The following is a 25196-nucleotide window of genomic DNA, read 5'->3' as shown; positions in this document are numbered from 1 at the left end:
ACAGTTTAACATGCACGGACCGATGTACGGGTATGTCGGTTTGTGCAGGAGAGCCGACCTGCTACAGTATATATACTGTGGCTGGTCAGCAAGTGGTTAAGGGACCAGGATCTATAATTTTTTTTGTGGGGGGGGGGGGGGGGTTAACAAACACCTTATTTTTCACTTGTTGTCGGATATTATTGGAAACGACTATGATTTTATGATTATTGTGAATATTTTCAGCAGTGACTGCCAATGCCACCCAAGCACCGGTAACTCCATTGGTTATGCAGAGAATGAGTACAACAAGGTGTGTGCACAGTACAGGTTGAGTTTCTTTCTCAGGTTATAAAAGCTACATCTGTAAGACCAAATTTTTTAATGTGGGGTATATTTTATTTAATGTTGGACACCCATCTATGGTTCCCATTTGTGCATTGTGTTGCCTTGGAATGCACATGTACTGTGGGCCAGATTCTCATAGAATCGGCGGCGGCGTAGTGTAAGCCATTTACACCACGCCACCGCAACTTACTGGAGCAAGTGCCGTATTCTCCAAGCACTTGCTCCATAATTTGCGGCGGCGTAGTGTAAATGGCCCGGCGTATGGCCGCGTAATTCAAAGGGGGCGGCTTGTATTCAAATTAAGTGCGCCCCCGCGCCGATCAAACTGCGCATGAGCCGGGCGGAAAAATAGCCCAGTGCGCATGCTCCAGCTCACGACAGAAAACGTCAAGGACGCCGACGTGAGCGTCATTGACGCAAAGTCGTATTCGCGAACGACTTAGTAAAACGACGTAACCGACGGAAAAAGACGACGCTGTCCCGAGGCCATACTTAACATGGCATACGACGGACCTTCGTAAACGTACCCCTCATATAGCAGGGGTAAGTTTACGCTTACGTAAACGTCGTAAATTCACTGCGTCAACCGCGCGTACGTTCGGGAATCTTACGTAAATAGCTAATTTGCATAAACGACGAGGCGACCTATCGGTGGGAAAAAAATTGCATTTAAGATCTGACAGCGTAAGAGCCTTACGCCTGTCAGATCTAATGGATATCTATGCGTAACTGATTCTAAGAATCAGTCGCATAGATACGACGGCCCAGATTAGGACTTACGACGGTGCAAAATGGCGTTGCGCCGTCGTAAGCCCTTTGAGAATCTGGGCCTGAATGTGTATAGTGGTGAATTTGGAAAATGTGTTAGTTGCCATTTAAAATGAAAGACACCTCAATGCACTGCCACGCATTGCGGTGATGCATGGCTAAAAAAAAGTGTTACCACAACACACAGATGTATATAAATTCAGCAGCCCTCTATAACCTTGATGTACTAAAACTTAAACAAAATATAATTTGTAACCACATTTTATACATAAAAGTCCAGTGTATAAAGTGTTATAGTCCCAATAACAAGCCATTCTCATGCATAATCGTCATGTTGTCAGAACTATTGAGGTTAAAAATAATTCATTTCTAAGCCCTATGCAATTCATTTCATATATGGTTTCATGAGCATATGGGAAACCATTTTGTTCTATCTGTTAAAAGGATGAATGCAAGTTCATTACTTATGAAAATAATATCTTACAAGAGATGCTAAAAGTCTTATCACCTATTCTCCCATGTTGTAAATTGTGAATTCCAGACACCCAGGCGAGATAAGGATGGCCATGGACCGTATGTGTTATATGAGAATGAAGAGTCATGTCTCAAATTGAACAATGATGAACAGACATGTAGATTTTTTTCTCTCATTACTGGGAAAATGAAAAAAAGGCTTATTTCAAGTAAATTTGTTTTATCAACAATTATTATTCATAACAAATAATTATATTAGCAATAATTTATATTGTATTATTATTACCGTACATTGTAGAGAGCAGTTATATGCCTGCCTAATTGAAAAATGTCGCATATTTTGTTTATGTATTTTTACAGTATTCATACATGGATGGCACTCATTGAAATATACAGTATCAGTATATATATTATTAATATGAGAGTAGTATGTTTGAATGATTTAAATGTATAGGAATTCTAGGTGTGAAAATACACTAAATTACCTAACTCTCAATGAATTTAGAGGAAAGCTAATTACCTTGTTCAAACTTACGATATCCATATATCTGAGGCCCCGTACACACGACCAGTTTCCTCGGCAGAATTCAGCTTCCGACCGAGTTTCTGGCTGAATTCTGCCGAGAAACCCGGCCGTGTGTACAATTTCGCCGAGGAAGCCGACGAGGAGCTCGACGAGGAAATAGAGAACATGTTCTCTATTTCCTCGTTGTTCTATGGGAGCTCTCGGCCCGCCAAGCTCCTCGGCGGCTTCAGGGATGAACTGGCCGAGGAACTCGATGTGTTTGGCACGTCGAGTTCCTCGGCCGTGTGTATGGGGCCTGAGAAACAGACTTAAGCCCTGTACACACGATCGGATATCTGATGGAATCTAATCCGATGGATTTTTTCATTGGATATCCGATGAAGCTGACTTTCATCAGTCTTGCCTACAAACCATCGTTAAAAATCCGATTGTGTCCAACGCGGTGACGTAAAACACTACAATGTGCTGAGAAAAATGAAGTTCAATGCTTCCAAGCACGCGTCATTTTGATTCTGAGCATGCCAATGGACTTCCCCACAGAGGATAGTTTTTTTTCTATCGTTTTTTTAACCATAGGAAACATTTAAAACAGGTTCTATTTCACCAATGGAAAAAAAACGATGGGGCCCACACACGATCGGTTCGTCCGATGAAGAAGGTCCATCAGTCCGTTTTCATCAGACAAACCGATCGTGTGTACAGGGCTTAAAAGTCTGAAGTCTCGTACACACGACCGAGAAACTCGATGGGCGAAACACATAGTTTTCCTCGTCGAGTTCCTTGTTAGGCTGTCGAGGAACTCGACAAGGCAAGTTTCTCCTTTCCCGTCGAGGAAATAGAGAATTTGCTCTCTTTTTGGCTCGTCGAGTTTCTCGACAGTTTCCTCGACGAAAATGTACACACGACCGGTTTTCTCGGCAAAAAAATATCTCCCAGCAAGTTTCTTGCTGTTTTTTGCAGAGAAACTCGGTCGTGTGTATGAAGCCTAACACACACTCCCATGATCTTCTAGGGTCAGGTCAAAGGTTATTTGAAGTGATATTTTGACATCATTGCAAAATCAATTTTTTATCCAATATTACCACCTTCTGGTAAATTGTGCCTAAGGGTTCAACACCTACAACAATTTTACAACATTAATGACGTAGAAAGCAAATACACACCTAGGGCCAGATTCACAGACATTTACACTTGCGCCGCGTATCAGTGATACGCTACGCCGCCGTACCTTACCTGGCGGAATTTTGAATCCTCAGCGATTTCGTGCCGTAAGTTACAGCGGCGTAGTGTATTTCTGGCGGCGGAATTCAAATCGGCGATTAGGGGGAGTGATTCATTTAAATGAAGCGCGTCCCCGCGCCGATTGAACTGCGCATGCTTCGTTTTGAAATTTACCGCCGTGCTTTGCGCGAAATGACGTCACAACAACGTCATTTTTTTAACTTACACGTGAGTTACATCCATCCCTATTCACGGACGACTTACGCAAAAAAAAAAAAAAATCTAATTTCGACGCGGGAACGATGGCCATACTTAACATAGCAAGTCTATCTATACGCCGCAAAATACCAGCTTTAACTATACTCCGGGAAAAGCCGACTAGCGACGACGTAAGAGAATGCGACGGCCGCGCGTACCTTCGTGGATCGACGGAAAAAGCTAATTTGCATACCCGACGCGGAAAACGACGGCCCACCCAGCGGGCGCCGAAGTATTGCACCTACGATCCTAAGGCGTCGTACGCCTGTCGGATCGAACCCAGATGCCGTCGTATCTTGGTTTGAGGATTCAAGCTAAAGATACGACGCAGGTAATTTGAAAGTACGCCGGCATATCAGTAGATACACCGGCGTACTCGCTCTGTGAATCTGGCCCCTACTTTCTTTGGGGATAAACGTTGTAGACAAATAGCAGAAAGGGAGAACAGCACGAGAGGACGAAAGGAGAGAAACCAGGAAGGGAGGAGGTATACTGAGGAGAGGACAAACAGCTGACATTTCTCAGACAAAAGAATTTGATATTTCTGATAAAGTATAACTTCTATTTATCTGTAAGAAATAAATTGTTTGAACATGCATATAACGTAAACCAATTAGTCCTTGTAGCTTATGGATTTAAATTGAAATATGATTATAACTGCAGTATGAGTTGTGTTCCTGTTTAAATCAAAAAGAGAAATACACATATTTGTATAATCTCATAAGGCTATTTTCAATTTCTAGTAAATGACTTAGTTATGATGTACTGTATGTATGCTTAAACATAAAATTCGTTAGATATTTATCTTTACCTTAAATATAAGTCTTGGTTAAAATACCAAGTATGTGTACATGTTATAACCAATTGGTCCATGTATAGTTAAAATAAATATTCCTTTGCAAGACGTCTGTTGTCTGAAAGAGGTCACGTGTCAAATCAACACCTTGTTGTCTTCACATTCTGCTGAGCCACTGAAAAGCTATTTACCAAGCAGTTATTACGTTTTGATACAATGGTATTTTTGAAACAACAGTTTGTGGTTTACATTCTCATCATTGATATTATACATGTTATTGAAATGTTGACATATATGCTTTGTTTATCACCAGATATATTTTGATATTATTTTGCACAGAATTTTTAGTAAATAAATATATATATTTTTGCACATCTTTTTGTATTCCTTTTGTCTTCAGGTAAGCGTGAAAAAACGAATTACTGTATTTATCGGCATATAACACGCACAGGCGTATAACACGCACCCTAATTTTAAGAGGGAAGTTTCAGGTAAAAAAAATGTCCACAGCCCCCTGCGTATAACACGCAGGCACAGTTTACCCTCTATTTTCAGGGTAAAAAAAGTGAGTGTTATACGCCAATAAATACAGTAGTTATTTGTTGATTTGTGGAAAAGAAGTGAAAATCCCCATAACCATATAGTTTTGCTTATTTTCATAAATATAAAAATGTTTAATATTTCAGTATAAACATTCTGACATTGTTTTTAGTTATGCACCCCATGTACCTTCACCACCACATTCTATGCAAATAAGCCGCCTCACTAGAAGTTGAGATCTCACATTCAATTAGAGTTCAAGCGCTCAAATGGAAGACAAAAGGAATCAAATCTTAGTAGTACCCATTGCATAAATAGGTTTATTTATCTCAATAAAATCTACTCACAATAAAACCGTTTAATATGCTCATATAAGAATACCGCTGTGTGGTCAGCTTAGCGTTCTTACAACTGGACCTCTCTCCCTTAGGATGATGATGTGCATCCCTGGGCGGTGCTAAACCTGCTGGTGCATTGTGTCACCTGGTGGGACTTCATCAGAGAACATTTTACTAAAAATGTGCTATTTAATGGTTGCATAGGATATTATATGTATACAGTACCATGTAGTTAGGTGACTTTATGTTCAGCATCTATGAGTGACTGTAAGTTTCAGATGACCTCCAACAGGAAAATTCCTGTTTCTCTGTAATGTTCCCTTTTTATACTATTTAGTAGACAATAGAATGCTTATTATAAGCACTATTTACATGGAAAGCTGCTGAATTGTTTATATTTCGGGGAAGGAAAGAAACCAACTACATACACAGTATATATATATAGTGACAGCATCCAGTAATGATAATACTATACTAAATAAATGCCCTTTGCATATAGTAAGCAAGCAAGCTATCTCAGTAATAAATGATATATTACCTAAATCTTCTTAATTAAAACGTCTCCACATTGCTTTTTATCACATGCAAATAGACACTCAGTTTGCTGATACTGTTATTTTTGGGTCTTACTGGGAACGATTCAGCAGTTTATTCTCTATGTATTACGTTCTGTTATGGATTTATTTATTCATTCTAAAATGAAAAACAAGCATAACTTACAGGCTCTTGATGGGAAGGAGAAATAGATAATTTCTCTTCCCGAGATCCAGATTTCATCACAGTGCACTTAAAGCACACTAATTCATTTCTGAAGTACAAATTAGCACTTTTTATATAGTGGGTTCATGTTTCTTGGGTTTAAAAAAATGACAACCAGCTAAAAACATCTACAAAATCTTAAAAAAATGCTGAAAACATTATGATAAACTAGTTGTTCTATATTCTGTGCTACAGCTGTAAGAAAAGTTCCATGTTTCCAAGTTTTGGGTGCAATTTAATAGGATTTGATTCCATCCATTGACTATACTCCTGTCACGCAAGAGAAAGCTTAAGTCACGGCTTGCCTATGGATAATTTGGTGGGCACATGTCGCAGTAATCTATTTCTTCTACCCTCTAATGCAGGTGTCTCCAAACTTTTTAAGCAATGGGCCAGTTTTCTTTTCTTAAGATTGTAGGAGGGCCGGACTGTGGTGAGTGGGAGAAGAAGATGCGCCAGTGTCAGTGAGAGTAAACAATGCCTTAAGCTTGGTGGTCAGTGGGAGAAAAAAAATATAAAGTGCATGTGGTCAATAGGAAGGGGATATTGGTCAGAGGAATAGTGCCATATTGCTGATGTCAATGGGACTAATTATGCTTCACTGTTGATGTCAGTGAAAAGCATAGTGCCTCATCACCGGCCCCCAAGGGCCAGATATAACCAAGCAAGGGCTGCATTTGGCCTGAGGACCACAGTGTGGAGTCAGTCCACTGCTCTAATGGCTTATATTTCTGAATTTGAATGGGGAAAGTCCACTCGGAAGACATAAAAGTCAAAGACAACACATACACGAGAGCACAGTGATAATTGCTAGCAGGTATAAATTATTGCAATCTGGTTGTACCCAAGTTGATTGATCAATCAGTACATTCATCCTCCCCATACATGGTTTGAATCTCGGCTGGTCCTGCTGAACCATCTATGGCTGCTTGAAGGGGTTTTCCACCCATTTTTTAAGTTTATTAAAAGTCAGCAGCTACAAAAAGTGTAGCTGCTGGCTTTTAATAAACTGACACTTACCTGCTCCAGCGTTCCAGCGACGCGCCGGCCGGGGCTCCGCTCCTCTCCCCCCCCCCTCCCCGGCCGGGGTCTTCATTGTCACTGTGGGCACCCGGCCGTGACAGCTTTCGGCTTCATGGCCAGGCACCCACTGCGCATTCGCGAGCGGCACTGCGCATGCGCGAGCGGCGCCGTCCGATTGGACAGGCGTTTGCCTATAGGGAGGGGCTGTGAAAAGGCGATTAAGCTAATCGCCTTTCCAGCCCCTCGGCGGAAGGAGGAAGTGGGACAGGAAGTCCCCTTCTCCTGAAGCCCCCACTCCCCCCCAAAAAAAATTACATGCCAAATGTGGAATGTAAGGGGGCGAGGAGTGGGTTAAGAGGAAGTTCAATTTTTAGGTAGAACTCCTCTTTAAGGTAGCCATTTAGCCTAATGGAGTGTTCCCTCCCTGGCTCAAAATGCTGCAAAATCTCATTTGTAAGCAACAGAACAGTGAAGGAGAGACATCTCCTTTACTGGTGCATCCAATGGGGACGCAGCTTTATAGTCTCTCCTTTATCTCACTGACACAGATGAAGCAGCTTTTTTCCTCTCATTGACACAGACACAAAGGCACATTTTACTCCTCTTGACACTGACACAGAGGCATTTTATGTTTCTAGTGACACCACCAATGCATAGATTTTTTTTTGCTCACACTTACGCCACTGCTAGACCATATTTTGCACCTTTTTTAACTCGTCAATGTGGTGTGCCACAACCCTTGACACTACAGTATTTTGGCAATAAATATGGTTTGGTGCAGTGCACTATGCAGGTTGCTTTTAGCCCCACACCTACCTCGCCCCCCTCTTCCCACCTCTATTCTCAGGCCTATTAATTTACATTTTCATTTACATTCCCAGGTATAAAGTATAACCAATATAAAAACAAATGATGAAATAAACAGCACTTCCCTAAACTGATATATAATGCATATACACAACTACCAACTATTGTACTGCAACTGGTTTTGAGCATTGTGTTTCTGTCCTAAAGTGAACTTTACCAAATAAAAATCAATGTACTCTATAGTAGATATTTAATGTAATCAAACATTGTTATGTAGCCTTGCTAAATATATATTTGCTATATAGTATGGTTCTGCGTTTGCATCGTTTTTTGCTGTAAGGACCCCTTGATAACATCCCAATGGACAAAACACATCAGGGAGGAGACACTAGTGCTGATGTCAGGCCACTGTCTGATACTGGCACTCATTGTCATATGTTTTTATGATTCATTTTATTTTGGCTTTTTACACACAAATCCAATAAATACTACATTATGAAGACTTCACCTGGCTCCCGTGAGCTTTGTTTACTACAGGATCTTCCACATTTGGATGGTGAGAGTTGCTGAACAGCCATCCCCACAATAGATGTCAGATCTACACAAGTGTGTGTTTGTGCTGTAATGGCAGCCAGCTTTTTCTCTATTTTTTTTTTTTATTGTTGATTTTCATTCAAGATTGGACATATATATATATATATTTTTCACTTTAGCATTTTTTCACTTTAACACAATTTTGCACTTTATTTCAATGTGCTGTCCATTTATAACACAGTATTCACATTTCATTGCTGTCCATTTACTTCTGACGCTACACAGTTTTTCTTAAGATTATTTAGGCTACTTTCACATTGAGACACCCGACTATTAGACAACCGACTACCTGTTTTTGCAGCGCTTTAGCGACGTTTTAGCGGCGCATCTGCAATTATTTTTCGGCCGCTAGGGGGCGTTTTTTACCACCAAAAAAGGGTAAAAATGCCAGTTTTATGGCGCTTTCAATTCATTGCAATGGGCAGGGCATTTTGGGAGAGCTAAATACAGCACTCCCAACCCGCCCCAAGCCGCCTGCTTGCAGGATTTTTCGTAGCATCCCATAAGCGCACCGCCCCAGTGTGAAAAGACACACTGCAATAAATGGGAAGCGGTTTTCAGGTGCTTTGCAGAGGCTATTTCTAGCACTAAAACACCTGAAAACTGCCCCAGTGTGAAAAGGGTCTTATTAGTTTGGTATATTACTATAAGTTTGGTATGTCAGCTGCTGCCCCCACCACAGCGCAGTGCATCTTTTTAATTTTTGCTGTAAGTAGGCTGCCCCCCAGCCACCACTAGAAGGTGCTATTTAGAGACAGAAGACCTGCTTCACTTTAGGTTTAACAAGCTTCCTCTCTCCCAACAGCACAGCCGGAAATTCTCAGAGACAGGCAGCTGCAGGCAATGTTGATGGAAACAGGGCTTTAGTAAAGATAACCCAACATCCTGGTATTTTTTAAGGGGCTCTTGGGACATGCCCAGTTGTAAAAGTTTTAGAGACAATACTCTAAAATGATGGCATTTTGGTAGATGTACTGTAGTATTTTCAGCACTCATCTAGTTTTTGAATTGAACTCCCATGAGATGCTGCCAGCAGTCCCTTTTAACCACTTCAGCCCCAGAAGGATTTGCCCCCTTCCTGACCAGGCCATTTTTTGCGATACGCCACTGAATCGCTTAAACTGACAATTGCACGGTCGTGCGATGTTATACCCAAACAAAATGTATGTCCTTTTTTCCCCCAAAAATAGAGCTTTCTTTTGGTGGTATTTGCTATAATAAATATCCATAATTTCTCACATATAATTTCTTTATCTGTTTAGGCCGATATGTATTCTTCTACATATTTTTGGTAAAAAAAATTGCAATAAGAGTATATTGATTGGTTTGCGCAAAAGTTATAGGTCCAGATTCAGGTACAGCGGGCGTATCTGTGCGGCGGCGTAACGTATCCGATTTACGTTACGCCGCAGCAAGTTTTTCAGGCAAGTGCTTTATTCACAAAGCACTTGCCTGTAAAGTTGCGGCGGCGTAGCTTAAATCACCCGGCGGAATTCAAATTCGACGGGTAGGGGGCGTATATCATTTAAATTAAGCGCGTCCCTGCGCTGAACGAACTGCGCATGCGCCGTCCCTAAAATATCCCAGTGTGCATTGCTCCAAATGACGTCGCAAGGACGTCATTGGTTTCGACGTGAACGTAAATGACGTCCAGCCCCATTCACGGAAGACTTACGCAAACGACGTAACTTTTTAAAATTTAGATGCGGGAACGACGGCCATACTTAACATTGGCTGCGCCTCATATAGCAGGGGCAACTATACACTGGGAAAAGCCTAATGTAAACATCGTAACTTTACTGCGTCGGCCGCGTGTACGTTCGGGAATTCGCTTATCTAGCTAATTTGCATACTCAACACGGAAATCGACGGAAGCGCCACCTAGCGGGGAAAAAAAGAATTGCAGTTTAGATCCGACGGCGTAAGAGACTTACGCCTGTCGGATCTAAAGGATATCTATGCGTAACTGATTCTAAGAATCAGTCGCATAGATATGACGGGCCAGATTAGGACTTACGACGGCGTACATGGCGCTGCGCCGTCATAAGTCCTTTCTGAATCTGGCCCATAGTGTCTACAAAATAGGGGATTGATTTTTTGGCATTTTTATCGGGACTGCAACATTGCGGCGGACACATCTGACACTTTTAACACTTTTTTGGGACCAGTGGCATTTATAAAGCGGTCAGAGCTAAAAATAGCCACTGATTACTGTATAATTATCACTGACAGGGAAGGGGTTAACACTAGGGGGCCATCAAGGGGTTAACTGTGTTTCCTATGTATGTTTCTAACTGTGGGGGGAATGTGGCTGACTGGGGAGGAGACAGATCATTGCTCCTACTTAGTAGGAACACACGTTCTGTCTCTTCTCCCCTGGCAGAACCAGGATTTGTGTGTTTACACACACAGATCCCGGTTCTCGCTCTGCCTCGAGCGATCGTGGGTGCCCAGCGGTCATCACGGCCGCCGGGTACGTGCATCGGCTTCGGGGATACACTGCGGGCATGCGTGCGCGGCGGCTACACCATCTTAAAGAGCTGACGTACAGCTACAACGGCTCATGCAACTGTGCCAAACTGCCGCAGGGGTTAAAATGAATGCAAACAAAGAAAAGTAGGGATGTTTTTTAAAAGCATGTACCAGTATTTATTTTTTTCACTTACACCTATTAGTTAGTAAATCAATGACAAAACTGGGATTTTCCAAATGCGCATGTAATGAAATACATAAGCAGAGGTTATCTTCAATTAAAATAAGAATAACTATCAGTAGAATCGATGATTTAGGCAGCTGATAATATCTGCAAAGCTTTACTTTCCTTGCAAAAATTGAGACAGGCTCCACCCCTGTTTCTCTCTCTAGTTTTAGTATGATGGTCAACTCTATAAGCCAACTGGGGTTTTTTACCATACCCCTCTAGTAGTGGGGTATGGTATGGACCAAGCTTGGCATGTACAAAAAAAATATCAAGATTTCCATATGATTTCAGTAACTCAAATCCTGTATTTACTGATCATTAATTTTTCACCAGTTAAAAGTGAAAGCCCAAATAAATCCTCCCTATTTATTATTGTAATGCAGACAGACTATATATACAGTAATAAATATACGTCTCTTTCTCAGATTTCTAAAAAAAGGGGGCATGAAAGATCTGCAGTTAGACTATAGTTAGACTATATGTGCAGCCAGCACGGGGTATTTTACCCCTGTTGCAGCACTAAACAAAGTACAACAGCTCCATATTTAATATTGTTTAGCAAGGGTTCAGTTGGGCTTTCAAGTCATCATTTTTTTATCATATTTTAACTTTGAATTGCCCAGATCTCTGACAGGTTTACAATAAAAAAAACCTAGGCCCAGATCATGTAAACATCATATGCTTCCTGGATTGTAAATACTTGACATAAGTATGTTGAAAATAGTAGGATAAAGCTCAACTCAAAATCATTTTTTCTGAGGACCCTTCATAGTGCTGTGTGTATCACCAATTTGGGTGATAGAGCTAAGGGTCTGGGTTGGGTGAGAGAGGTCCACTGCTCACCTTCTTCTCTGCATCTGGTCTAGCTAAGTGAAGAACCTCCTGAGTTAGTATACTGTCCCTGCAACAGTTATCAGTACATTCATAGGTTAGGAATAAAATATCAAATAAACACACACCTTGAAAAGATCAGCAAACTCCCATGATGGGTATACAGTATGAGCGCAGCAATAGTGGCACTCCTGAAAATGTTGGTTTCTTAACATAGTTAAGGAGGAAAGCCATTTTTTATTAGAGTGTGCATGCATTTAGCAGCGTGAGCAGTGGGGGAGTTAAAGCTGAGTTTACATGTAACGGAATTTGGCCAGTTCAGTAGGAACCGGTCAAATTTTTATGTGTGTGTTGCCCTCTCTGTTTGACAGAAGTTGATCGTTAGATCGGCTTCTGTCAAATGGTTGGGCCGAAAAAGTAGCATTAAATCAGCCATATTGATCAGTGTATTCAGAATACACTGATCAATATGGCTGATTTAATGCTACTTTTTCGGCCCAACCATTTGACAGAAGCCGATCTAACGATCAACTTCTGTCAAACAGAGAGGGCAACACGACGAGGAACTCGACAGGCGAAACACATCGCTTTCCTCGTCGAGTTCGTTGTTAGGCTGTCGAGGAACTCGATAAGGCAAGTTTCTCCATTCCCGTCGTCCAGTTTCTCGACAGTTTCCTCAACGAAAATGTACACACGACCGGTTTCCTCAGCAAAAAAATATCTCCCAGCAAGTTTCTTGCTGGTTTTTGCCGAGAAACTCGGTCGTGTGTACAAGGCCTGACAGGGAGTGGGGGAGAAGAAACTCTACATGTATACCCAGACTAAATATTTATTATCTTCTTTACAAATAGGACCCTTAGTCGTCATTGTATTTTATAAATCGTCACACTGAGTTACAGTAATAAATAGTGGCGGCTGGTAAATTTTAAGGGGGGGGGTGGCAAACAATTCACCTACAGCCACCCCCCAGTCAGACTAGTTAGCCGTACAACAGGATGGGCTCAGGGCGCAGTTGTCTGCACCCCGACCCAACCCTTTTTTGAAGCCTATTAGAGACTCTAATAATGTGCTTAAAAAAAATAACCCCATTGGAATCCATGCTTCCGGCGTCTCGCACCTAGATTAGGGGGCCAGACACAAGGATGGAGGGGTGGAGCCCCTGCACCCTGCATTACGGGCAACCACTGGCATTAGATCAACGTTATTTGATTCTCCCCTCATTTTCCCAATGCCCTGATCCAATGTCAGAGTCTGGAGCATAAGGAAATGTGTAAACAAACTCTAGTAATAAAATGTCATAGCGCTGCTGGTAAACCAAATAAATAAACGAAATCAACATATAAACAACAATAAAGTTCATGAAGTGCACCAAGTTCAATTGGAGTCCATTTGTGACATATATGTGAAAAATCTTCCTATAAGGGTGCAAAAAAAGTATTTTCTAATCCAACGTGCTTCACTGAGACTCCACACCACTCTATAAAGTGCTCCTGTCACAAGTGCAATGCACGCTCACCTCCTTGTTAGACCTTGCTAGGGGTCAAACACACCTTGCACCCAGTGCAATTCTGCTTTAAGAATGGCTCCACAAATGTCATCAGTGATTCCTGGTATACCCTTGAGAACCAGATACGCTCTGCATAAAGTGCTGTATCCTTCCAATATGGTTACTTCAAAATTGGCTCCACATTACTCTTTGACAGTTCCAAAGTGATATAAAAACAATGTTGCTTCTAATAGTGCAGTACCCAAGGTGTTAAACTGACATAACCTCACCACCCCAGCTTAAAATACACTCACATTTATTAATATAATTAAAGCATATATACAAATTCCATTGGATCTCACTTATGCCGCATACACACGATCGGGCTTTTGCCTGGCCAAATCACATTGGAATTCCGACGGAATCCCATCGGAAAAATATAGAACATGTTCTATATCTAAACTCTGATGGAATTCATCAGAATTTCCGATGAAAAAACTCAGATGGGGCTACACACGATCTGAAAATACGATGGAAAAAATCCATCTGACTTTTTCCAGCAGAAATTCCGCTCGTGTGTACATTATAGTGAAAGGATTCCACCGCTGGGCTCCACTCTACTAGTTACGCCACCAACCTTGTGGCTTCATCTGGAGGAGGCAATATATGTTGATTTAGATTATTTATTTAAATTTACCAGCAGTGCTATCACATTTTATTACTTGATTGAACTACACTGTAGCCAGGGCCAGAGTTAGGCCCCTTTTACACTAGTGCACTTTTGCTGTGCTTTGCCAGGGTAATAAAGCATATTAAAACTAGTCCTCATTAAATCCTATGTAACTGTTCTTACTGCAGGTGCACTGTGCTGTGAAAAGTCCTGAATGCTGCATCTCGGGTGCAGTTTTTTAAAAAGCACACCAAAAAGGACACCTTCTATTGTAAGTCAATTGGGAACGCACCAAAAGCACACCAGTGTGAAAGGGTCCTTATTGGTGTCAAGTTGTATGTCATTTCAAAGTTTCCTGCTGATTATTCTATCAAGGTCCTTGTTTAGGCGCATTCTTGTATATGGTGAAAACACTATGGGCCAGATTCAGGTACAATTACATTGCTCCCGAGCGGCGTAACGTATCTGATTTAAGTTACACTGCCGCAGGTTTACAGCGTAAGTGCCTGATTCACAAAGCTCTTATCATGGCAGATGGACTGGTATTTCTACAAAGAATACACATGTAGTGAAGTCCATTCACACTTCTTCCCAGGGCCGTCTTAATAGTATCATAGGCCCCTGGGCAAAGTAATGCTCTGGGGGCCCTACAATGATGACAGTGCAGGTAAACAGACATTAAGTAGGTAGGAGGCAGACTGCCTCCCCTGTGCATCTATCACTCTCAGTGCCATCATGGGGCCCCCAATTTCAAGGCAGTGTGGGCTCAAGGACCAGCTGCTTTGGGGAAAGTGCAGGGGCCCCCCATGCAGCTGGGGGCCCTGGGCAATGCCCAGGTGTGCCCTCTCATTAAGACAGCTCTGCTTCTTCCAACTCTTCAAATGAAAGTCTGTATAGGGAGCTGGAGGAATAGTTTTGAGGAGCCTGGCATTACACCTGCAAGACAGTAATCGTAGTTGAAATGGAAATCCAATATTAGCAGTTGAAATTCTGTGTAGGCCTATTTGCAAAAATTAACAAATTTACCTTTTTTTGCAGCAAATACTGTATATGTGCAATTATTATTTTTTCCAAAAGGTGGACTTAGCCTTTAACTTCAGTTACACACTACTGTGTAGAAAATATTGAAGGCAGCCTATTTGTCATCAATTACCTACTGATTATATGGCTATCTCTAATCGTGCTACATTGTTATTTTTACATTCATGCAAGCAGTTCTTTACCACTAAGCAGCTCGCTTTCCTTCAGACTGTCTGGTCCTTTAATAAAAGTAAAATAAATGGGAATTGCCGTCGAGCACACAAGCATAATGTGCATCTGGCATCTCCATCAGTCATTATGTTCTGAGTGTATTTTGGGCACCTTTCAGTTATTTCTGTTCACAAAAATGTTGTTTCCAACTGTGCCATAGTAGAAATGTTTGTTGACCTTCCTTACATCACCACCAAATAAACACAGTGATATTTCCAAAAGATATATTTATTTATATATGAGTGTCAGCCTTATGGTCCCATGGGCAATTCTATCTGCAGGGATAAACCTATCTCTGCACTCACTTTGGCAAGCCTAATATAAATACACCAAACACTCAATGTTATATTAGCAAAAAATCGTTTATTTATACATGAAGATCAATGATTCATTCCCCTAAGAGCCTTTCACAGGATCAAAACCCCTTTCATCCCAGTGAAGATTTCCTAGGGGAATGCAGCACTGGAGTTCATCTAGAACTCTTAATTTTCTATTAATTGAATGTATGTTGGCTAAAATGTACATGGCACACTTGTTGCACGTTTATGCAACATTGAATAAAACAGCTCAAGCCTCGTACACACGACCGAGTTTCTCGGCAAAATCCAGCAAGAAACTTGCTGGGAGATATTTTTTTGCCGAGGAAACCGGTTGTGTGTACATTTTCGTCGAGGAAACTGTCGAGAAACTCGACGAGCCAAAAAGAGTGCAAGTTCTCTATTTCCTCGACGGGAATGGAGAAACTTGCCTTGTCGAGTTCCTCGACAGCCTAACAAGGAACTCGACGAGGAAAACGATGTGTTTCGCCCGTCGAGTTCCTCGGTCGTGTGTATGAGGCCATAGACATCTTTTTTGTTGTGTATGTGGCTGACTTGATGTTAACACTTTAATGACCAGAGATAGTATGCATTATAGTGATAACTAAAGACAGATAAGACAGTTCACATATGTGTTTTCCAAAAGTTTGTTTAGCTGCTTATCTTTAACCACTTGCCAACCGGCTCACACCAATATACGTTGGCAGAATGGCTCGGGCAGGCAAAGCAACGTACCTTTACGTTGCTTTGAATTTGCCGCCTAGCGGGCGCGCCCGGCAATGTGTCCGCAGGTCCCACAAACTCGATGTTAGCTGGAGGCCCACGATTGCTGTGTGGAGAGGCAGAACGGGGCAATGCTTATGTAAACAAGGCATTTCCCTGTTCTGCCTAGTGACATGACAGGGATGTCAGGTCACCTGTGGCCAGGTGACAAGTGCACCCCGTTGGGGTCAGGGATGCACCACAGGGTAGTGAACCCTATAGCCGACTGCTGCAATCAGAGAGGAAGCGTGAGCCCAAGATTACCCAGGGTGCGGAGTCTAAGACCCAGCTTTGTGTTCACCAGAGCCTTTAGTGGTGAGGATGGCCTTCGCTGCAGCTGGATCCAAGTCGCGACCCCTGGGACCCCCTAGGTCACGCTCTGCAGGGAGAGAGGGGAAGCAGCAACCAGGACAATCGATAGTGATGGGTAAGCCGAGGTCAGGGCAACAGGCAGACAAGGGTAACAGAGGGACAGGCAAAAGATCAGGGTCACAGGCAAACAGGAGAAGTCAGGGACAAGCCAAAAACGGTACACAGGAAGGTAAACGTAGCACACTGCAGACAGGAACTTAAGCTAACAACAAGGTTGAACAGCACTACAGACCTGCAGTGCAACAGTTAATATAGACTTCCTGGGATGGCCTGGGGTGGGGCCATACAGGAAGGAGAGATGATAAAAAGGCAGCCAGAACAGAGTCAGGCCTCTAATGAAAACATGGAGACAGGTAAGCTGCCAGACTTTATTGCATATCCATGACAAGGGATCTACTGCTTCCTGTCATCGGGAGCAGTGATCACTGTCATGTCACTGGTAGCCCACCCCCCACATTTAGAATTACTCCCTAGGACACACTTAACCCATTGATAGCCCTCTAGTGTTTAACCCCTTCCCTGCCAGTGTCATTTACACATCAGTGTATTTTTATAGCACTGATCGCTGTATAAATGACAATGGTCCCAAAAATGTGTCAAAAGTGTCTGATGTGTCCCCCATAATGTTGCAGTCCTGATAAAAATCACAGATCACCGCCATTACTAGTAAAAATAAGAATAATAATAAAAATGCCATAAAACTATCCCCTATTTTGTAGATGCTATAACTCTTGCGCAAACCAATCAATATACGCTTATTGCGATTAGTTGTACCAAAAATATGTAGAAGAATATATATTGGCTGATCAAATACCACCAAAAGAAAGCTCTATTTGTGGGGAAAAAAGGACGTCTGCGTGTTTGGGTACAACGTTGCACAACGTGCAATTGTCAGTTAAAGCGACGCAGTGCCGAATCTCAAAAAATGGCCTGGTCCGGGGCTGAAGTGGTTAATCCAGGTTTAAGAAAATGTTATAATCTTAATTGAAATAAAAAAAAAAAATCTACATTTTAACATTTACTTTTTAAAAGAGAAACAATCATAGCTTTGCAATTATGTTATTACTGAAAATAGTCATTAAAATAATAATATTTTGACAATTTGGTGGCTTTTTGTCTGTAAGATAGCAGGGTCTTTGTTGAAAGACTGCTGAGAGAAAATCATTCACAAAATTAAATTGTCACTAAAGGAATTTTTTATTTTTTAAAAATAACTAACATGTTATACTTACCTCCACTGTGCAGTTCGTTTTGCACAGAGTGGCCCCGATCCACGTCTTCTGGGGTCCCTCAGGGGCTGTCTCTGTCCTCCCCGCAAATTAGTCACCACAGTCATGAGAGAGCTCGCATGGTGGTCACTAATTGCGGGCACGCTCCCGTGATACAGCGAGCGTTCATAGCCGCTCACTATCACTCGGCCCCACCCAATGGCTGCGCTGCTCTCAATTCATCCACTCTAGCCAATCAGTGGCCAGGCTGAGCGGCGAAGAGGATATCGGGACCGCGCAAGACTTTCAAAGGGGTCAGGTAAGTATAACAGGGGCTTGGGGGGGGGCAGTAGCAACAGATGTTTTTTCCTTTACAACTCTTTTAAGCCGGGTACATACTAATCGTTTTTTTCGTTCAACCAAGAGGTTTGAATGAAAAAAAGTCAACTCCAGTCGGAGCCACTGTAGTAACTATCTATCGTTAGTACATTGATCTCCCCCGCTGAACTGTTGTATTCTGACAGGGGGGGCAGCCTCCTCCCACCAGGACACTCTGGTCAGCGCTGATCGGGAGCCAGTCAGACGCTGGTTTTCCAGAATGCTCGTCTGACAGAAGCCTGCCGTTCGGGCTGACATACACACGGGCCAAATGTCGAGCGCTTATTTTTTTCACTGGCTGATGTCTCCCGACATTCGGCCCGTGTATGCTGGGCTTAAGATATATGAAGGATATATTTCACATGGTTTAACAGGAGGCATTGTATGTACTGACTTACAGTATGTGTGTCTCTTCTGTGGTTGGGAAATTCAGAAGGTACCATTATAGTATGGCTTTGTTCACACGGGTGTATCTAAGTGTACACCCATGCAAAGGGGCTTCTTTGTCCATATGGGATACACAGGTGTTCCATGAATCCGCATGCAGGCAGTCCTATTCATGTCTAATGGGATACAGCGGCTGCATAGACACAGCCTCTGGACCTAATCTGATGGCCATGCACGTGTGGGTGTGTGTTCCCACACTGTCTGCAATCATGGACAGGAATAGCATGGCTGTTTGCATGGATGTACGCATAGATACACCCATGTAAATAAAGCCTAAACAGCAAAAGTGTGCAGAAGACAAATTGTGAAATCAGTAGAAACAATTGTGATGGGACGCATGAAACAAATGTTAAGGTGCATCTAAAGTCAAAGCTTTTCTGGTTTAGATTGTGTGACGAAGGATTGGAACCATGTCAAACAAATTATTTCCATCTGTCTCCCTGCTAGGGAGCTACACTATATTCATCCTGGTAAAACCGGTAAGGTAAAAAACCTGCTGCATGCAGCTCCCCCTGCAGCTCTTTCCCTAAGCCCAATGTCGATCCAGCAATGTGCATGAAAGCCGAGGCTCCCTCGGGCCCTCTCACTCTTCATTGGCTCAGCTACAGCAGCAGGAACTATTGTCTCCAGCTGCTGTCAATCAGAGCCAGTGATGAAAAGTGGAGGCAGGGCCGAGCCCCGTTCTGTATGTTTTAGGGACACACAGAGCAGGACTCAGGAGCAAGCACATACAAGTGCCCTCTCAGCAAGTGGCTTGCCATGGGTGAGGACTCGGCAGGGGGTGGAGCCCAAATCGTTGGAGGGGACCTCAGAAGAGGAGGATAGGAGCTGCTCTGTGCAAAACCATTGCACAGTGCAGGTAAGTATAACATGTTTGTTATTTTAATAAAAAATCACTTTAGAAGGATACATGTCTCCAACAGGCACACAAACAGCAGTAAAATCTAAGGCTAGGTTCACACTAATGCAGGTCCTGAATGCCATGTTTGTGTGGGCACAACAGCTCATTCATCTGAATTGGGTGCTGTATCTGCAGGAAATGCAGGGAAAGGGTCCCCAGCCCCTTTTGCACCCGTAGGGCAGCCCCAGGGAATGCACTGAATTTTCAGATGAGTGGGGAGTGTCTTAAAGAATTAATCACCTTAAAAGCAGCGTATTTTTGCTGCAGGTGCCTGCTGGTGCAGGAATGTGAGCAATAGTGTGAACTTATAATTTTACTAAACCCATTACTCTGCATTCATTATGTATAGTCTCCCACAGTACACAGAACATGGAATGCAAGGGTTTTAGTCAATATAAACTGCTAAATACCTTTTCTAATCAGCAGTTAGACCCCTTTCACGGGGGGGCGTGGTTAGCCGCGAAGGGTGATGACTGCTTAAGAGCAGAGCTCCGCAACTTCGGGACCTATAGCGGCACGAAATGGCATTCTAAGGGTCACACGAACACCCCAGCCTGGCGACCGATGACCCACACAGCCATGAAAAAAAAGTGCAAGGAGAACAGACAGCCGCAGAAATTGACGGAGTTCTATCCGTTCTGGCAGGAAGGAGGGAAACAAGATGGCGCCGGCACCTCCTCTACTCAAGCACACAACGCTTGTTCCCCACCATCTGCATTCACCTACCGCAGCAAGCATGGAAGCTCTACTGTGAGCACACAATCCTGCTCCAGCACTCCACAATCAGCAAGCCCAATTAAGGCTAAATTTAGGCTGGAGAACCCTAGCTGCAGCCCAGTGATAGGGATAGAGGTTGATTCAGGGGAGGACACTCGTGAGTTACCAGAGAGGATTGAGGAATTCCCCACCACTAACCAGCCTGTTATGGACACAATGTTAAAGGATATGCTGCTTTCACTGTGCAGTACTATACAGGCAGACATGGTGTCCTGTATGCAGAAATTTCACACAGATATTCAGGCGGTGGAGGCGAGGGTGGATCACATTGAATGTAGAATGTAAGACGGGGGAATTTGCATCCACTATAAATAATTAGTGGATGCGCAGGAGGGAAATGTGGATGAAATGGAGAGTATTAAGGCAAAGTTGGCAGACATGGAGGACAGCAGCAGGAGAAATAACATGAAAATTAGAGGCATCCCTGAATCTGTCCAACAAGGAGACCTGAGAGCCAATGTCACTGCCCTATTCACAGAACTCCTTCCTGATCTGACCGCGCTGGATATCACTATCGACAGGATCCATCGCCTCCCTAAGCCCTCTTATTTCCCCGATCAAGTTCCGAGAGATGAGATCATGAGATTACACTTCTATCACGTCAAAGAGCAAATCATGGCATCAGTGCGTACTAAAGAACACATCGCACCCCAATATCAGCACCTGCAATTTTATGCAGATCTATCGCAGTACACATTGAAAAAAAGGAGAAACCTGGCCACTATTACCAAAGCGCTCAGGAATCATCAGATATCCTACAGGTTGGGGTACCCAACCAACATCACTATCACCAAGAGGGGTCCACGTATGTTGTGTCATCACTTGATAAGAGCCTTGCTCAAGGAATGGCAAATTGTCCCTGACTTGGACAATAATTCCAATCAGCCAAAGAAACCTCAACCGGTGGAGTCAGACAGGAGGCTGGTTACTGCAAAAAATTCTAAAAAACACGCCTGACCCTGGGGATGTGTCCAGGACATTTAAGTCCCGGAGGTGGAAAGGAAGCCTCTTAACCACGGACTTAATCCCTTTATTTACTATTGAGCAGCAACCTGCTGCACACAAGTGAATTGATTAACTGTTTTGACCCGGGTAATTAACCCTTGGGTCCAATATGTTCTTTTCTACTCAGGAAACTGGACTTTAGTTGTGTTCTCTGTTCTTTTTTGTTGTTTTGTTGTTTTTTCTTCCCATTCATCGCAGCCCGCTCCAACTAGCAAATGGCATCAGCTTAAATGTCGCATTCAGGAATCTTCGTAGATAGTAGTTCACAGTGGGATAGCAGCAGTATGGTCTTTAAATCCCTCAACCTGCGCACTGCAATTCTACACATGGAGCCACATATGGGTCGTCCTCGAGAGTACCTTGGCCAGAACTACTGCTTATCTTCTTTTCTGCAATAAATATTCTCTCTTTGGCCGCTGGTGGGATCACATGCCGCATTTTTCAGACCCCTTTCACACTGGGGCATTTTTCAGGCGCTTTTGGGCTAAAAATAGCGCCTATAAAGCACCTGAAAAACGCCTCCCCTACAGCCCCAGTGTGAGAACCCGAGTGCTTTCACACTGGAGTGGTGTGCTTGCAAGAGGATAGAAAAAGTCATGCAAGCAGCATCTTTCGGGCTGTGGAGGAGTATGTGTGGTGGGCGGTCTTAAAGTGTTTAAAGTGTTTTATAACTGCACTTAGAAGCGACTTCTTCTCTGTGACTTTTATCAGTCAGGTATAGAAGTATACACTCTATATTGGGTTAAAGCTTGTAGGAGGAGTTTTCATTCTGCTCTGACTATCCTTTCAGGCTGCAGGACACTGACCCTCTGTCTGGGCAGTGCTAATTGGCCATGTGCTGATCACATGCACCATTCCCCAGTTCGTTTTAGAAGTAACCAATTTGATTTTGTTTCTTTTAAGCCAGGCTTTTGTATCTAACTTTTGTTAGATACATTTTTCAGAACACAAACATTTGGGGGATGAGCAACAGCAGCAGAAGATGGGAACACGCATGGAGTATGCTAGGGAGACAGGACGCGTACTTCTGCTTCTAGCTATGACTAAGCACTGAAGCTACAGTGTGAAACGTTAGCTTTTGTTCCAATTTTTTTTGCTGTGGCATGTTCATTTTGTGATCGATTTTAATTAAAAGAACATTTTTGGAGTGCGGCTGTCCAAGTTTCCTTTGTATCTTTGCATCACTATTGCATTGCCAGCACCCATAGTTTGGTTCCAGTGAGGAGGTTCTCTGAAGACTGCTGAGAGGCTATTTTCTCTCTCTACTTCTGCTTCTAGGTCTCTTCTGCCATCCAACTCTACTAATAACCAGTCTTTCGTGATAGCAGCTGTACCACAATAAGCTCCAGACACAGGTAAAATATGCAGGCATTGGATTCCTATGCTTTTTCACCAGTGCCCATAGTAAAAGAGAGGCAGCTGAGACATCATTAGGCAAGGTGTAAAGCCTCGTACACACACTCGGTTTTCTCGGCAAGAACCAGCAAGAAAATTGGTGGCAGAGCTTTCTTGTGTGTACCAGGCTTTCAGGTTTCTCGTCTGGACATCTGGTCAGAATCTCGACAAGAAAAATAGAGATCCTGCTCTCTATTTTCTCATTGAGATTCTTGTTGGCCTGTTTCCCGACGAGAAACCTGAGAGTGTGTATACTTACCTGTCACCGTGGAAACCGGCGCATGCTCAAAATGACTTTGACGCATGTGCGGTAGCTTCCACAGCATAGGTAGGGTGAAGCAAGATGGCGGCAACGGCATTGAATATGACGAGCGCATGCTCGTCGTACGCAATGAAGTCACCGCGTTCTCGCGGTTCTGTTGAAAGGACTGTGTGTACACTCGGGGGGCAAGAGATTCTTGCCAAGAATCTCGTCAGGAAAAACAAAGTTTTTTTCCTGACGAGATTCTGGCCCGTGTGTACGAGGCCTGAGTCTTTTCTTAATTCACACCCATAAAAAAGATACAATGTACAAACTGTTCACTTTGCTTTATTACAATTAGAATACAAATAAAAGCAAACAAGATTGACGAGGCCTTCACTTTCTAGTAAATAGTTGATGGGTTATGAGTATGACACCTGTGTTCATAGAGATGAATGATGAGGAGTGGCGTGGGAAGGAGAAAACACAAGGGAGAAAGGAAACAGCGATATTTCCTTCATTATTGTGTATGAATTTAAGTCCTTGTGCAAGCATTCCCCCGTGTGAGATGAAAGTAAATGTCTGATATTACCTCACATAGTTGGTTCCACTTGGTGACAATGATAATAAGAGGCTTGTATTACAAGTAAAGCGTGACATTACAAGGAGTCTGTTTCACGCAAGATGAAATAATTAAAAGTGCTCTGTCAGAATGCTGAGCAAGGAAATGCAACAGGATAATGTCACTGCAACTGTTCAGCATTGTTAGCTGTTTTGTGCTTCATTTCCGAGTGTGCACATGCATGAGGGGGCATTACAGTGTACCATACTACATGTACAATTCATTTGTGGTTCACACAGGGTGTACCCACTAGCTATTAATGGATGTATTTATAGTTAGACCAACTGACTTGAGATGACTACTTTTCGATGTTCCCAATTAGGTAATTGATGACTAGAAGAACATGGAAAACTACAATTCTATGGGACTGCAGGTAGCAAGGCTGAAAAACAAAATAAATAAAAACCAAGACACATAAATTGAGATGAATTGGCCATGGCCCATTCTCATTGGTTTTACAAATAGTTTATGTAAAATAAATACTGTATTTATCGGCGTATAACATGCACAGGTGTACACACCCTAACTTTAAGAGGGAAGTTTCAGGAAAAAAACTTTCCATAGTCCCCTGCGTATAACACGCAGGCACAGTTTACCCTCTATTTTCAGGGTAAAAAAGTGAGTGTTATACTCCAATAAATACAGTATTTTTCATGAAAATATTCAAGTTAATGGAACTGCAGCCTTTAGGACCTAGAAATCCCTGCAATCAGTGGAGGAGAGACAAAGAAGAGTTTGTTGGCTTTCTAGGGGAGCTGAGGCAGTCCTGGGAGTAAAGGAAGAGGTGTAGATCTATTGTCGGTGTCTGTGCTATATGCCAGAGGAACTAGAGCTTGAGAGGGGAGCAAGGTGATCTCTCTGTGATTGAGCAATCAGAGAGATAGCCAAACTATCACTATGGTTGTGCTCATGTCAGAGACCAGAGACTGAGACACTGGAAGTACCGTTGCCATGTTGTAACCCAAAAGCCAAGGGACTTGTTGTAGTGTGTGTGCCTACAGTCAATAAGGACCTGATTGGGAAGACTTACACATGAGGACTGAGACTTCTGAGACAGCTAACTGCCAAGTGCATGGGACCGGGCCTGCTGCCTGCCAGGAGTGATGAGCAGAACTTCAGATTGTAGACTCTTGCTACACACAGTGAACACAACTGAGACTGTTTTTACTTAGTAGCTCATCTACCACGCATTCCCTATACCCTTACAGGGACAGCTTCATGTGCACTACCTAAAGAAGGGCCTTGCCGAAAGCCATCTACTACTGAAAGTTAGGCACTATGAACTTGTAGTCACCCTCTGGGGTACCCCTTTATTAGGAATGCATAAATCCGTCCTTTACAGTAAAAGTAAACTCTTTTTTTGCAATTGTACCTCCAGGTAAGCCTATAATAAGGCTTACA

This window comes from Rana temporaria, chromosome 4, assembly GCF_905171775.1.
Source record: "Rana temporaria chromosome 4, aRanTem1.1, whole genome shotgun sequence".
In the NCBI taxonomy this organism is placed as follows: domain Eukaryota; kingdom Metazoa; phylum Chordata; class Amphibia; order Anura; family Ranidae; genus Rana; species Rana temporaria.
This window is presented reverse-complemented; position numbering follows the sequence as displayed.